General features: G+C 49.4%; 1 protein-coding gene across 12 annotated transcripts in view; it reads left to right on the forward strand.

The window, feature by feature from the left end:
* The first annotated feature begins 2,423 nt into the window (after nucleotides 1-2,423).
* The window catches only part of PPFIA3 (PTPRF interacting protein alpha 3), a 64,534-nt gene continuing 53,548 nt past the window's right edge, over nucleotides 2,424-13,409 (forward strand). For 5 of the 12 annotated variants that reach the window (XM_081883818.1, XM_081883828.1, XM_081883825.1 and 2 more), the window contains exon 1: nucleotides 2,425-2,665. The gene's annotated coding sequence lies outside the window, so the exon portion shown is untranslated. Of the gene's footprint in view, nucleotides 2,666-13,409 lie in introns of all 12 variants that reach the window. The other 7 variants (XM_081883829.1, XM_081883830.1, XM_081883821.1 and 4 more) reach the window with 3 other exon arrangements.

Consider the following 13,409-nt stretch of genomic DNA (forward strand, 5'->3'; position numbering starts at 1 on the left):
ATTTACACAGGAGGTATACTATGTAATAACGAAGCCCCTGGGAGAGGGACCAGCCCATGATCTGTAAGTGCTACTGGAAATGATGTTGGACCAGTTGGAACCCCTGGTCAGATCCTCCTACAGATTGCGTGCCTACATACTGGTACACTTCTCTCTGGGATGCCTAATTATGCTAGAGTGTGTACTTTGCGATGGATTGCACAGTGTTGTAGAATTCTCTCCTGTGCGCAAGAACTGGCTAACATGTCACTGTTGGATCAGACAACTGGGTTGTGTTTCCTTCCTAGCAGTTCATTCTTCACTGGCCACAGCTGCTGAAGATGAGCAGCTAATACAGATGTGCGTAGTTCCTTGGTTCTTCTTCCACATCTCTGTAAGGCTACACAGGGTACCACGTCCTTTGGTCACTGCCTTCACAGGGCCACAGTCTCTGAATCACCAAATAGGGACATTTTCCTGCAATCTGATGTTTCTTGCACCCTTACTGCGATGAACGTCCCTAGTTTTATCTCCTTGCCCTTGACAGGCAGTCTGTGCTGACGGAAGTTCACCACAGGTCTCTGTTATGATCAGAATATTACCTACATGCATTTGACACATCTTCGTCATAGACTCGGCGCATTTCTTCGGGCCGTTCCAGAAAATACTTTTCAAGTGCTGAGTTGCAACTCACTCCCTTCAGGGCAACAACATTTTGCCTGTACAAAAAGCAAAATATTACGTCACTGGGCAAAGATGATCCACAACTCCCCTCCCAACTATAGTCATGGACTGTGGTTGAACAAGGACCTATTGGCTAGTGCCTGTGCACCGCTGCACTTTTGTAAATCATTTAATACCAAGCTTTCCTTCCTTCAGAAACTGCTTCCCAGTTGCACCACCAATGTAACTGACAAACCCCAGGACATATACCATCCTCCTGCAGTCTTGCCATTCATGAATCTTTTTCTATTTCTCTTTAAACTTTTTTTTAAAGATTGTGTTCTTTGAAGGTTCTGCATCCTCCTTCCCTCTCCAGCCAAGGAAATGCAAAAAAATAAAGAAATAAAGAAAACATCAGAAAGGTTACCAGTGAGGACAAAACAGCATATCCCAGAGTTTATTCAGAGCTAGCATTGACAGAGGACCAAGAATAAAATGTGTTACTTCCCTCCCCTGCCATCTGGAAAGGCCCTTAATGATGCTCGCTTGCTGCTCCCTCCCTGGACCGTCTTCTGCCTTGCAATGATTTGCTGTTCCGATTTGGCTTCATGCATTGATTTTTTGCACCTTCGCCTACCGCTCCATGTCTTGATATATTTCCATGTCTTTCCTGGGTTCTCTTAAGCAAGCGCATCTCATCCGGAGAGCTCAGCAACCAAACCGCTTCCTTACCTTGCTGGGCATTGTTTCACGTTTCTCTTTTGCACAAACGAGTTTTCCTAGGTTGTTGCATGGCCATTTCCTTAGGGTGGTGGATGGATTTCTCTAGGCTATGCCCATTGGCACGCATTTTTTGGACTGATGCATTTTTATTTTTTTACACCGACTTGCATGAAGTGGTGCATTTCTCAGCAGCACGTGGTTTGGCGTGTCACCCCTTTCCTCCCCTTCCAGGTTCTCTCGAGGTTCACGGTTTGCTGTCCCCCTCCCCCCCGGGTGAAATGAACTGGTGCATCTCCTCCTAACGGGGCGCCGTGATTTATTTCTCTTTATGTCGCATGGGCCGGTGCATTTTCACTCCTCTGTAGCCCACCGGCTCCTTCCGCAGAGAGTTTGTGCATCTCGGGGGCGATGGGGCTGGAGTGTCTCCTCTTGGTGCTTTCCGCCGGGTTGCTGCATTTTCTCAGCTGTAGGTGTATCTCCAGGTGGTACATGCATAAATATCCTCTCTGAGCTGCATGAATCGGTGCATTTCACTGTCTCGATTTTTCTTTCTATGCACGCATCTGGTGCATTTTCCGCCCGTGATGCAACGTCTCATTCTTCTCACCGGACTGTTGCGTTATTTAACACGGGCTGGGACGCTTCCTTGGGTCATTGCACGGATTTCGTGCATTTTTGTTACTCACCCCCCCCCCCGCTTTTTTCCTTTTTTTTTTAAACCTGCGATGCATCTGATTTTCTCCTCCTCCTGTTCCTTCCCCCCTCCTTTTTCCTAAAGAACCACCGGATGACATCACCCTAAAACTGAGTCCCGCCCATAGGCTTCCCCAATTGGCTTCTCGCAGCCCCCCCGCCCACCAGCTCGCCCACCCCATTGGCTCTGCCACCTTGCCACTCGGAGCTCAGCTTCCCCTCCCTTCCCCACGCGTGGGCGGTGCCTAAAGGGCTGTCCCGGACCATGCCGCAGGCTCGTTGGTCGGAACGCTTGTCAATCAGAGATCTCTTAAAGGGGCAGGCGCGCCCAAGCTCTGCGCTGGGCGAAGGGGCGGGATTTGCTTCTCTTTTCGCTCTCTGGATCTGCCTGGGCGGGCTGGAGGGGGGCGCCAGGCGGTGGCCGACCGGCCGGCCGGGAGGGAGGGATGCCGGGGCTGGGGAGTGGGGTCCCCCTGAGGGATGGCAATCGCCCCTGAAGGCCGGAGGAGGGGGCCGAGCATCAGCATCCAGGCTCCCTCCTGCATCCCTCCTGCATCAGCACCACCAGGAGCAGCACCGCAGCCTCCCCCGCCTGCTGCAAAGGCAGGTAAGCGCCGAGCTCAGGAACCCCCATCTCCTCCCGGGAAGCCCCGCGCTGCGCCCCGCTGCACCCGATCTCCGCGTCCCTCTCCAGCGGGGCGCCACCTCTCCACCAAGGGGACCGTCCGGAGCCTTTGCTCCATCGTCTCCAAAGCTGCCCCCAAATCGTCCGGCAGCTTCTTCTTGCCGTCTCTGCATCCCTCCCCGCCGGCCTTTCCCCAATGCGCCTCTGACTCCCGCATCCCAGGGCTCCCCGCTCCCCATCGCACCCCCTGCGCTGCCACCCGCCGCTGCCTACTCTCTCCAACCACCCGCACCTTCCCCCGTGCGCTCCGCACGGATCCGGCCACCCCCCCCGGCACCCACAGCCTCTCCTTCCCTACCCGCCGCCCCCCACCCCACCCCGCGCCCTCGCCCATCCCGATTCTCCGGCACGCTCCCTGCAACTCAACTCCTCCGCCCAACCCAGCCTCCCCGCCGGTGCGCCCTGGCGCCTTCTCCGAGCCCCTTTCCCACGAGATCGCGCCCTGCCTCTTCGTCTCTGCCCAGCCGCGCACAGTCCATCTGCCTGCCTGCCGCCGCCGCCGCCTCCTCCCTCTCCGGCTCCTCTCTGAAAGCCCTGCAGCCTCGCTCCGGGCTCCCCTTCTCCTGGAACCTTCCAAGCCATCTCCACCCAGCCCCAGAGACCCACCTTCCCGTCCCCTCCGTCTCTCCACCCACCCGGGCCCTGGAGCCTCTCCATATAGGTAGGTCGACCTGCCGTGATGGCCAGCGCTGGGCATCTACAGGGTGCCCCACCGCCAAAGCTGGGGAGGCGCCTCTAGCCTCTAACCCCCTCCCTAGTCGTCTGTTCCATGGAAGCAGCAGCTCACCAAAGGCCCTCTCTCTGTTTCTCCAGCGGCCTGTCTCCTCCAGAATCGTCTTCCTTCTGCCCATTCCCCAAGCATAGAGGTCTTCCCTCTCCACTCATTTCTTCCCATATCCTCTGACCAGCCTTGTTTGTAGCTCTGCTCCGCTGTCCCTGGTTACCCTTTGAGCCTTGGATGCCCCCACTTAAAGGAAAACCCAAGCCAGTGGCGTAACGTGGGTTGTCAGCACCCGGAGCAAGGCAAATAATTTGCACCCCCTAACCCGTGGATTTGTGTCCCCTAACCCCCAGATGTTGCGCCCAGTGCGGCCAGCCCCCCTGCACCCCCCACGCTACGCCACTGACCCAAGCAATCTACCCAGCTCCACCAGACCCCCCTTTTCCCACCAAGTTTTCTATTTTGGACACCCGGTAATTTACAGCGTACGCTCTCTCTCTCCCCCCCACGACCGTCTGGGCCCCCTAAAGACCCCCAAACACCCATTCTCCCTGAGCGCTGTCAATTTTCAACATTGCTCACAGGTGCAGCCAACATCGGCTCCATCATTCTGCCCAGCCGTTCCTCGCCCCTGCTTGGCTAAAGCAACCCACATTCTATCTCTAGGCAACCCCTCTGCTCTTTCCTTTAGGGAACCTGCACCCTGTTCCACCTCATATCCACCAAGAAACCTATGCCACTCCACCCAATGCTACTCCATCAGATTTTTAAAAAACCCACAGCCCCCTCTAGTTTTTTCTTAATTGGCCCATACCCACAATTCCATCCCTCTTGCCCATGCAACTCATTGGCCCCCAACAATTCTTCTGTGGTCTCCTAGATTCCTGCTGTTTTGAACCTGGGCCTTGCCACCAAATCTCTTTCCAACAGCTTCTTCCTGTGCGTCTTGCACCCTGCCTGATTTTTCTTCATTACCCTACACCACACAGTCCTATGAGCGTAAGATTCTGAGGCTCCGACCCAAACCCTTAATATATTGTGTTATCAAGGAATAAACACATCCCATGGGTTGTCTTTTCTGCACCTCGTAACACAACGAAACGGTGGCCTAACATTTTGCAGAGTGGGGTCTTAGCAGAAGCAGGGGATTGGAATGGCAGGTGCCAGTTTGGCAGTGCAGGGATGGGATTCTGAAGTAGATGTTGCAGGGAGTGGAGGACCAATGTGGAAACATAGCTGAAGAGAATCCAGTGCAAGTGTTTGGGAGATGGAAATACATGATGGCTAAGGAAAATGAAGCAGGATGTTGGTTCAGTTAAAAATGGAGGTGCCTATAGACAAAGAAATTATCAGGCTATAAGACATAATCATATTATATATCTCCCAAAGGTGGAGAGTTATTAATATGTTGATTAAAAATTGGGGGTCCTTTATTATGTGTTTCCAGGCCTACCTTTCCTATCTGCAAGCAGCTATTGTATTACAACTGAAGTAAGGCTATCTATTGGATGGGTTAATGATAAGATTATAATTTGTGTGATTCCCACTTTCATTCTCCCAAATTCAGCGATCACCCATAGCTATATTTAATACAGCTCAGGTGCAGGTGTGTAAAAGAAGGTGAAAAACATAGACTGCCTGTGTGTGTGTGATGCTGTGGTCAGACAGATGTTAGGCAAGCTCATAACAATCAACATGTGCCATCCTTGTTTCACAAGCATGCTCCAAGCTGTGATGTACAACCCATTTGCACAAGCAACAGTAAGTGCTGCACTTTCTGTTTCCCGGGGGCAGGAGATAATGCACGTTCATTGACCGAGATCCATTCTTATGTGCATATTTGTCTGCATATGCATTGCAGTACAAAGGTGTTATAATACCGCACAAAGGTTTGCATGCAGGGCAGCCGTGCAAACAGGAGGGTTAGTCACACGTGCAACATGCGCATGACCACTCGCAAAAATGCCAGAGGTGACATGCTGGTGTAGGCAGCTGTGACAACAAGTGTTGTATGTGCAGAAGCATGGGGAAATACCAAAGTGTCATCTGTTAGGGCAAGTATGTAGGCGCTGCAAGCTTTTTTGTGTGTGCGCACACAGTTACACTGGAATATGTATGTTGCACGTGGCTGTGGTGTGGAAAGAAGTATAGCTGCACTAGGTGTGGGGTGTATGTAATCAATGTATCAAGATGAACACAGATGAATGTGGTGAGATTCTAAACAGATTGAAGTGTGACAGGGAAAAAGCAGTCTTTTTTCTAAGCCCAGCTGTGCTACATAGAAGTTACAGCACATGTGTGGGATTTTGTACAATGGTTTTTGTACAGATGTGGTTCCACTTGTGGCAACATGTGCCCATAGTTATATTTGTTTCTTTGCACATTCTCTGATGAGCATGAAATCTTATGTGTCATATAGCTGCATAAGAAGAGGATTGGAGCACCAGAGGTGGTGTTTGCGCTGCGCATGTGCAGTGGTGCACTGTTTTGGTTTACATGCACATGCTCACCTTTGCTAGTCATAGACCTGCAAATAAGTTTGTACACAGCCCATGGGTTTGGCAAGGCCTGTTGTGAGTGCATCCCGTGCTATTGCATGCACAGATGTCCATGTGCATGCACAGAAGTCAGAACCCATTGTGCTTTGTGAGCACCATCACCCATGTCCCAATCTTAGCAGTGTGCAGCTGCGTTCAGGGTCTGTGAATGTACAAATGCCTAAACACTAGTGCAGTGTTGGTGAAATTCTATATTCCGCTCCCCAGAGATGCAAATCCTTAAAGCAAACTAAACTCATGTTATGCTACTGTGAAGTTACATTAGCATAGTTTAGGCCAGGCTTCCTCAACCTCGGCCCTCCAGATGTTTTGAGACTACAGTTCCCATCACCCCTGACCACTGGTCCTGCTAGCTAGGGATCATGGGAGTTGTAGGTCAAAAACATCTGGAGGGCTGAGGTTGAGGAAGTCTGGGTTAGGCTAATTTTACTTCTTCTCATAATGTTGCTTCCATGGGAGAAGAGTTTCTTCAAATAATCTACCATGTTTGACAGCAAGTGGGGGAGATGACAAGCTGAAAGGGACGTGGTGGTTATTGTGGAGGCGAATGTGGCTTCTCCCTCCCTTGAATTCATAGTGTTCACTAGACACTAGTCATGAAGGTTAGAAATTTACCGGTTTTCAACAAAAAAATAATAGGAGCGGGAGATGCTCAGAATGTCTACTACTGTGCCAGAGTCTGGAATCTGAGCTTGTTTTATGTATCTCTGATGCATGTGTTCATATATAGCTCCTTTGCTATGAGTGTGAGTATATGAGAGAGGGGCAGGGAATGTGAATGTTCAGTCCTTGGTGTCTCTTTCATAGCAGCCTCAATATACATAAATGTCTCAATCTCTCTCCACTTCTCAGGTGTAAAAGCTGTGTAAATCCATGGGCCAGAATTACCGTCTGCGGTCTGTGGTTGCACATAAAAGAACAGAGCAATCTAATGCCATCCACAGGCCTCTGACCATTTTGTCTATATTTGTGCTGCATCCTAGACTTTGTATGTCTGTTCCCCTGACCAGCTGCTAATATGAGTTCTTAATGTCTTCTGAAAGCATGAGAGTGACTGTGCATGTGTGGGCCTGTCTTGGCCTTGAAAGTGTATATTTTTTCAAATTCTGTAAGATTCTGGGGATCCTCAGATTTCACCACCCCCATTTGATGGGCTGTTTGTTTCCATTTGTTTGGCTTGGTGGAGAAAGAGGGTATATTAGGCAACGAGAGTGACCTGTGGCACGTCTCTGTTGAGTATTTTCTTGCATGTCTTTATATGCACAGTTTAATTTTGGCCAGGATTTCACGTTGCTCAACCCTAGAGCTTATCAGTGGCAAGGTTTGGCCCTTGAATAGGTGAGAGCTCTTTTCTTTTTATCCATTTGAAAGCATTTCTATCTTACGAGCCCTGCTCGCATCTTTTCTAGGCACTTCTAAGGGAATCTGTTTATCTTGTTGTTCCAGGGAAACTGAACGTCTCCAACTGGAGATGGAATATGGGCATAGAGAGAGGGAGAGAGAGAGATGCTTTTAAGTGCTAAGTCCATCATAGACAACGGGCTTCTGACTAGTTTGAGCAGTCGTTATCGAATACCTGAAGCCAAAGCCTCATCCTGCACCTTCTGCCTGGCTGGCAGGAAATTGCCCCTTTGGACATATACAGAACATCTTTCCCTAAACAGTGAGGGACTTCCATGTACCTCTGATGCAGTTAGGTAATTTTAACCCCTGGACCTGGTGGGAAATGGCTCTTTAGATGTTAGCATGAACTACTTCACTTACTTCAAAATGTGGCAAACCAGCTCTGCGGTGTTTGGGGGCCCCCTGCTCGTTCTGCTGTGGGGGGCTAGGAACATTTGCCGCAGAGTCCTGCCCTGCTGGTACCACAGCACGTGGGACTTAATGGGGAGGACCTCTCCGTCAAGCCTGGAACCACTTCTAGATAGATTTGATTCCCTCAGCTCCCATCTTCTTAAAAAAATATAATAAATCTGTTCTTGTGTTCTTGTTCCAGAGGAGGTGAGCATAAAACCTCATCCGCCACAGTAGAGTTGTAATTCTTAGCTTGTTTGTAATATTGTCCAACATTTCTCTGATGAAAATAGGGATGTCCTAATCAGAAACCTGGATGGCTTCTGTAAATCCGGGACTGTCCCTGGAAAACAGGGACACGTGGAGAGTCTGTGTATCTGTGTGTATTAAATTTGAATGCCTCTGTGCAGAAGGAGGGAGTATTGGGTCTAGACCGTGGCTTCAAATTCCAGGGGTTAAATATTAGCAAGAACTATTGCTAAGAGGAGTTCAGCAATGGAACAGAGTGTTTATGGAGCTTGTAGAATCTCCTTCCTTGGAGGTGCTCCAAAAAAAGATCCCACAGGAACCTACTGGGAGTCCTATAGGCATAGATTCCTATCCTGAAACAATTGTTCTGCTTGGGAAACCTATGGCCCTCCAAATGTTGTTGGACTACAACACCCATCATCCCTGACTATTAGCCATGCTAGAGGGAAGAGTTATGAGTGGCCACAGTGGGTGTCTGTGAGAATGAATGAGTGAAATGTCAATATAAATCCGTTTTTCCTAGAGGACCTATTTGAGAAGAGTAAGGAGTGATGAGCCAGCCCCACACCTTGACGTGGCTGTCAAACTCTGGGACCATGGGTGCCCCCTACACCATAGCTGTCATTGTTTCCCATTTTTAAGGGAAATTCCCTTATTCCCAATAGGATTCCTCACAAGAAAAGGGGAAAGTTGACAGCTATGCACTACACTCTTTCCTCTACCCTAGCAACATGGGTGCCATCTTGAATAAAATATTTGGGGGAGGGGTGGACAAGTAAACCCTGCCCTGCATAATCGATCACATGATGCGATGCGCAGGCACCAATTTAATGGCAATGCCCATCGACATTTTGCGGGAAGGGGCAAAGACTCCTCACCCCCTTGGAATTGGCTCCTATGCTTAGTAACAACAGTGGAGGGGAGTCAGCAAACAGCGTCCCTGATAGTCTTCCATTGCCAACCCTCTAGTATACTATATGCAATGGACCTTTAAACAAGGGGCCCAACTTTAAGCTGGATGCCTGAGACTTAGAGGAAGGCCAAGCTAGGCCTGAGCTGTGGAAACACAGGGGTTCGCTCTGCTCCCTCTGAGACAGCTGCTTAGTGTTTATTTTTTTAAAAAATTACGCTCTCCAGCAAACTCTCAAGGATCATAGACGAGCCTTGGGGTCAGCATCAAGCCGTTGGGAGACCAAGCTGTGTCCCCTGTAGTGGTTTGCCAGTCTGGCTGTGGCCCTGGTTGTCCACAGCTAAACACAAGGCCTTGTCTTAGGCTACTTAGTAAGGCCATGGCTGAGGTAAAATGTGAACCAGGGTTGTTTTGCAAGGGAACAGGGAAAAGGTAGGAGAGATCGCGGAAAAAGAGTACAGTATATCTGCATTGGCCCAGGGACGATTATTCTGAGAGGAAAAACAAGGTTTTTGAGGAAGAGCTTGGAATATGGAGGCTGTTCCAGGCAGAGGGAGCAGCCTGGCAGAAGGTAAAGAGGCAGGCGTGAGGAGGCAACAGAGGGACGGCGGCTGTGACGGCAGGGAAAGCGTGTGACTTGATTAAAACCGGGTAACATTTTAGGACACAGACTTGATTCCCAGCAAGCAGAGGTGGCTGCAGTTTATTCAGAGTGCTGCTGCTACTGCTGCTGCTTCACACACCAAGTTAGGTTCTCTGTCTGGAGTGCAAAGCAGTGCAAGAAGGGAAAGGTAGAGGAAGCAACGCGGTTCAGTGAGAGCAGAGTTTGCAACGGGGGTGAGGAATCTGCGGTCCTTCGGGTGTTGCCGGATGGCAGCTCCCATCAGCCCTGACCATTGGCAACAGGCAGGCTCTCCATCGCAGCTTTGGAAAGGTGTTCTGCGGCCGTGTTTCATTTCGTGGAGGGTAGGTTTAGCAGTGGCTACTCCTGGCCACAATGGCTAGCTTCTATTTCCATTGTTGGAGGCAATATGCCTCTGAATCCCAGTGGCTGGAAACCGCTGTCGCATTCGGGTCCTGCTTGTGGGCATCTGCTTGACCACTATGAGGACAAGAAGATAGACTAGATGCCTAATCCAGAAGGATTCTTCTTCTCTCTTGTTGCATTGGGAGAATGGGGTGAGGGTATTGTTACAAACTCAGATATACAGTCATACCTCGGGTTACAGAAGCTTCAGGTTGCGTTTTTTCAGGTTAAAAGGTAAAGGGACCCCTGACCATTAGGTCCAGTCGTGGCTGACTCTGGGGTTGCATCGCTCATCTCACTTTATTGTCCGAGGGAGCCGGCGTACAGGTTTCGGGTCATGTGGCCAGCATGACTAAGCCGCTTCTGGCGAACCAGAGCAGCACACGGAAACGCCGTTTACCTTCCCGCTGGAGCGGGACCTACTTATCTACTTGCACTTTGATGTGCTTTCGAACTGCTAGGTTGGCAGGAACAGGGACTGAGCAACGGGAGTTCACCCCGTCGCGGGGATTCGAACCGCCAACCTTCTGATCAGCAAGTCCTAGGCTCTGTGGTTTAACCCAAACCTGGAAGTACCGGAACGGGTTACTTCCGGGTTTCGGCAGTCACACATGCGCAGAAGCGCTAAATTGCAATTTGCGCATGCGCAGAAGCACCAAATCGTAACCCGTGCATGCGCAGGCATGCAGCTGCGGGTTGTGAATGCTGCGGGTTGTGAACGTGCATCCCGCACGGATGATCACGTTCACAAGCCGAGCGTCCACTGTATAAGCTGGGTGCCAAATAGCTCCTTAAACCGAAGTTGCAGTCGCCAAAACAGAATGTCTAGTTGCCATTTTGGGGCAAGGCGGCCATAAAGTCTTATTTTCCCCCCAAATGATTGACTAACTGTGATTGATTCTCCATTCAACATCTGGCTCGTTCTGATTACAAACTTGAGCTAGGTTAAGAACTTTGAGAAGCCAAAGAAGAAAAGGCACTTGATCCATATCATATATATTGGCCCATTCCAACCTCTTTTTCTTAATGGTGACATGGACCACTCATAACATAGGAATATTCTTCACAACTGTGAGCAGCAGTGCAGTATTGGGGGGGGGGCAGGTTTGGTAAGTGAAGACAAGTGACAACAATTAACTATAATGTTGTTCACCGCTCCTGCTCAGGCTGCACAGAAAAATGCAATTTGGTTCCAGAAATTGATTCTGATTGTGCAGATAAAATATAACGGATAGAATTTTATGTAATAGTGTGTGAAAACAGTCCAGATCCAATGATCCCCAAATGGTGGAGATGTCAGGCGCTTTACTTGGTCGTAGATGGTCAAAATACTAGGCACAAAAGACTTCAGATTAAAACTGCAGAGTGGAAGGACCAGGAGGACCAGCTACTCTCTGAAGACTGAAGAGACCCGCTTAAAAAATGTCTAGGCGCGCCTTTTTTATAACAAGAATACAAAGCTGAAAATGAATGAACTGCAGCTAAAATATCATGTTCATTTTTCACGTGCTCTGGTCCTTTCCCTGCCCACCCCCCTAATATTCTTAAGAGGGTCTCTTCTCCAGTCTTCAGAGAGTAGCTGGAAGTAGGGGAGGCAGAAAAAGGTCCTGCAGTTTTAATCTGAAATCTTAGTGGTGCGGCCAGAGCTCAGAAACTGCTCGCGCTAATGGAATTCCCTGTCGCAAAATGTGCCAAGAACAATGGGAGTTTCGAACACTGGTCACAGGCTTGAAGGGGTGAAGTAATCAATGGCACTGTATTGAATTGCACACAAACTGGAAGTCGATGGCATCAATGAGATGTTACACTGCTCCTACAACTGCTGCACTTCCTCATGGGATTGTCTAAAGATGTTCTGTCTCCCTCCATTCCTCTGTGAAGTGCCTTTCCCCAATTTTAGCTGCCCTTGCTGTTGCTTCTGGTTCAATTCCATTCCCACAACTCATCAGGTCACATCCACACAATGCCTTTAAAGCACAGGACTACCCCCAAAGAATTCTGGGAAGTGTAGTCTAACCCCTCACAGAGCCACAGTTACCGTAACAAATTACCATTCCAAGGATTATTTGCAGGAAGCTGCGTGCTTTAAATGTGCTTAATATATATATGCAAACCCTCCAACATTTCTCCAATGGAAATAGGGGTGTCCAGTGCTTTTTTTCTAGAAAAGAGGTGCCAGAACTTGCCACAAACATCTCTCATTCTCTTAGAATGGCAATGACGCCCAGCTGAGAGGTTCCAGAATTGAGTTCCGGCAAGTTCTGGCTGAAAAAAGGGCTCCAAGGATGTCCTATTCCATACCCCCCAACATTTTCCCAATGAAAACAGGGACATCCTAAGGGAAAGTGGGACATTCCAGGATGGTTTCTGTAAATCCGGGATTGTCCCTGGGAAATAGGGACACTTGGAGGGTCTGAATATGGTGTGGAGGTGAAACTCAATTCTCCCCCTTGCATATAAGAATGTAGGCCCCTTGCGCAGCAGCCATGTTACTTAAGTGTTCTGTACAGCACCTAGCACATTCTGGTGAAATTAATGCTCAGTCAAGAAGAGTGTGGAAACAGCCTCCCTGGCACCAAGTTGAGGAGACTTGCATAATTCATAACTCAGCACAATTTTTGGGGGGGAAATATTTACTTACTTTCAACACACCGCCACCATCAACCTTCCTTCATCTCATTTGCTCTCCTAGACTGTAAGAAGGGACCATTTATTCCTTGCACAATCCGTGTGAAGTGTTGTGAACGTTCAAAGACAGCCATGCGAATGCTGAGCATTGTGCCAATTTTACAGATCGGGAAAAGCGAGGCAGAGAAGTTGATTGCCCAAGGTCGCCTGACAGCTTCTGTTGTGAACTGAGCTACGCTTTGAATCTAGGCAATGCAGATCCGTGACCACTAGGCCTTATTGTGTGGGGAATGGGAACGAAACAGTCCTGCATAGACTGTTGTTTCATTTCAGCTAACGGTTGTGGGGGGAGGACTAGGGGCAGGGGTCATTTTGGCACTGAAGTCAGACTGAATTGGCTCTAGCTGAGACAGGATTGAGGGTGTTGCTCTAGGGAACTGGTTGCCCCATATGGGAAAGAAAATAAATGTTAGGGTGGGGCAGGGTTGCTTTTCTGGCAACTCTAGTTCCCCAACCGGCTGAGCCTCATGCCTGCCCCGTGATTACACTTGATCTCCCCATCCACCCACAGAGTTAAATCTCAAGCTCTTCCTTCCCCCCAGCCAACCCAGCGCTGCTCCCCCGAACCAATGCTTTTGCTCGGGAGGTGGCGACAAGAACGTCACACTTGCTATAGTAACATCTCCGGTTTCCCATTATCTCCATTCATAATAAGTTAGCCGGTGTGTCATCTCGTTGACTGTTTCCCGGACTCCTGGCTCCCAACCTCTCCTTCCTGT

Source organism: Podarcis melisellensis (genome assembly GCF_964234715.1).
Source record: "Podarcis melisellensis genome assembly, chromosome: 13".
NCBI classification, from domain to species: domain Eukaryota; kingdom Metazoa; phylum Chordata; class Lepidosauria; order Squamata; family Lacertidae; genus Podarcis; species Podarcis melisellensis.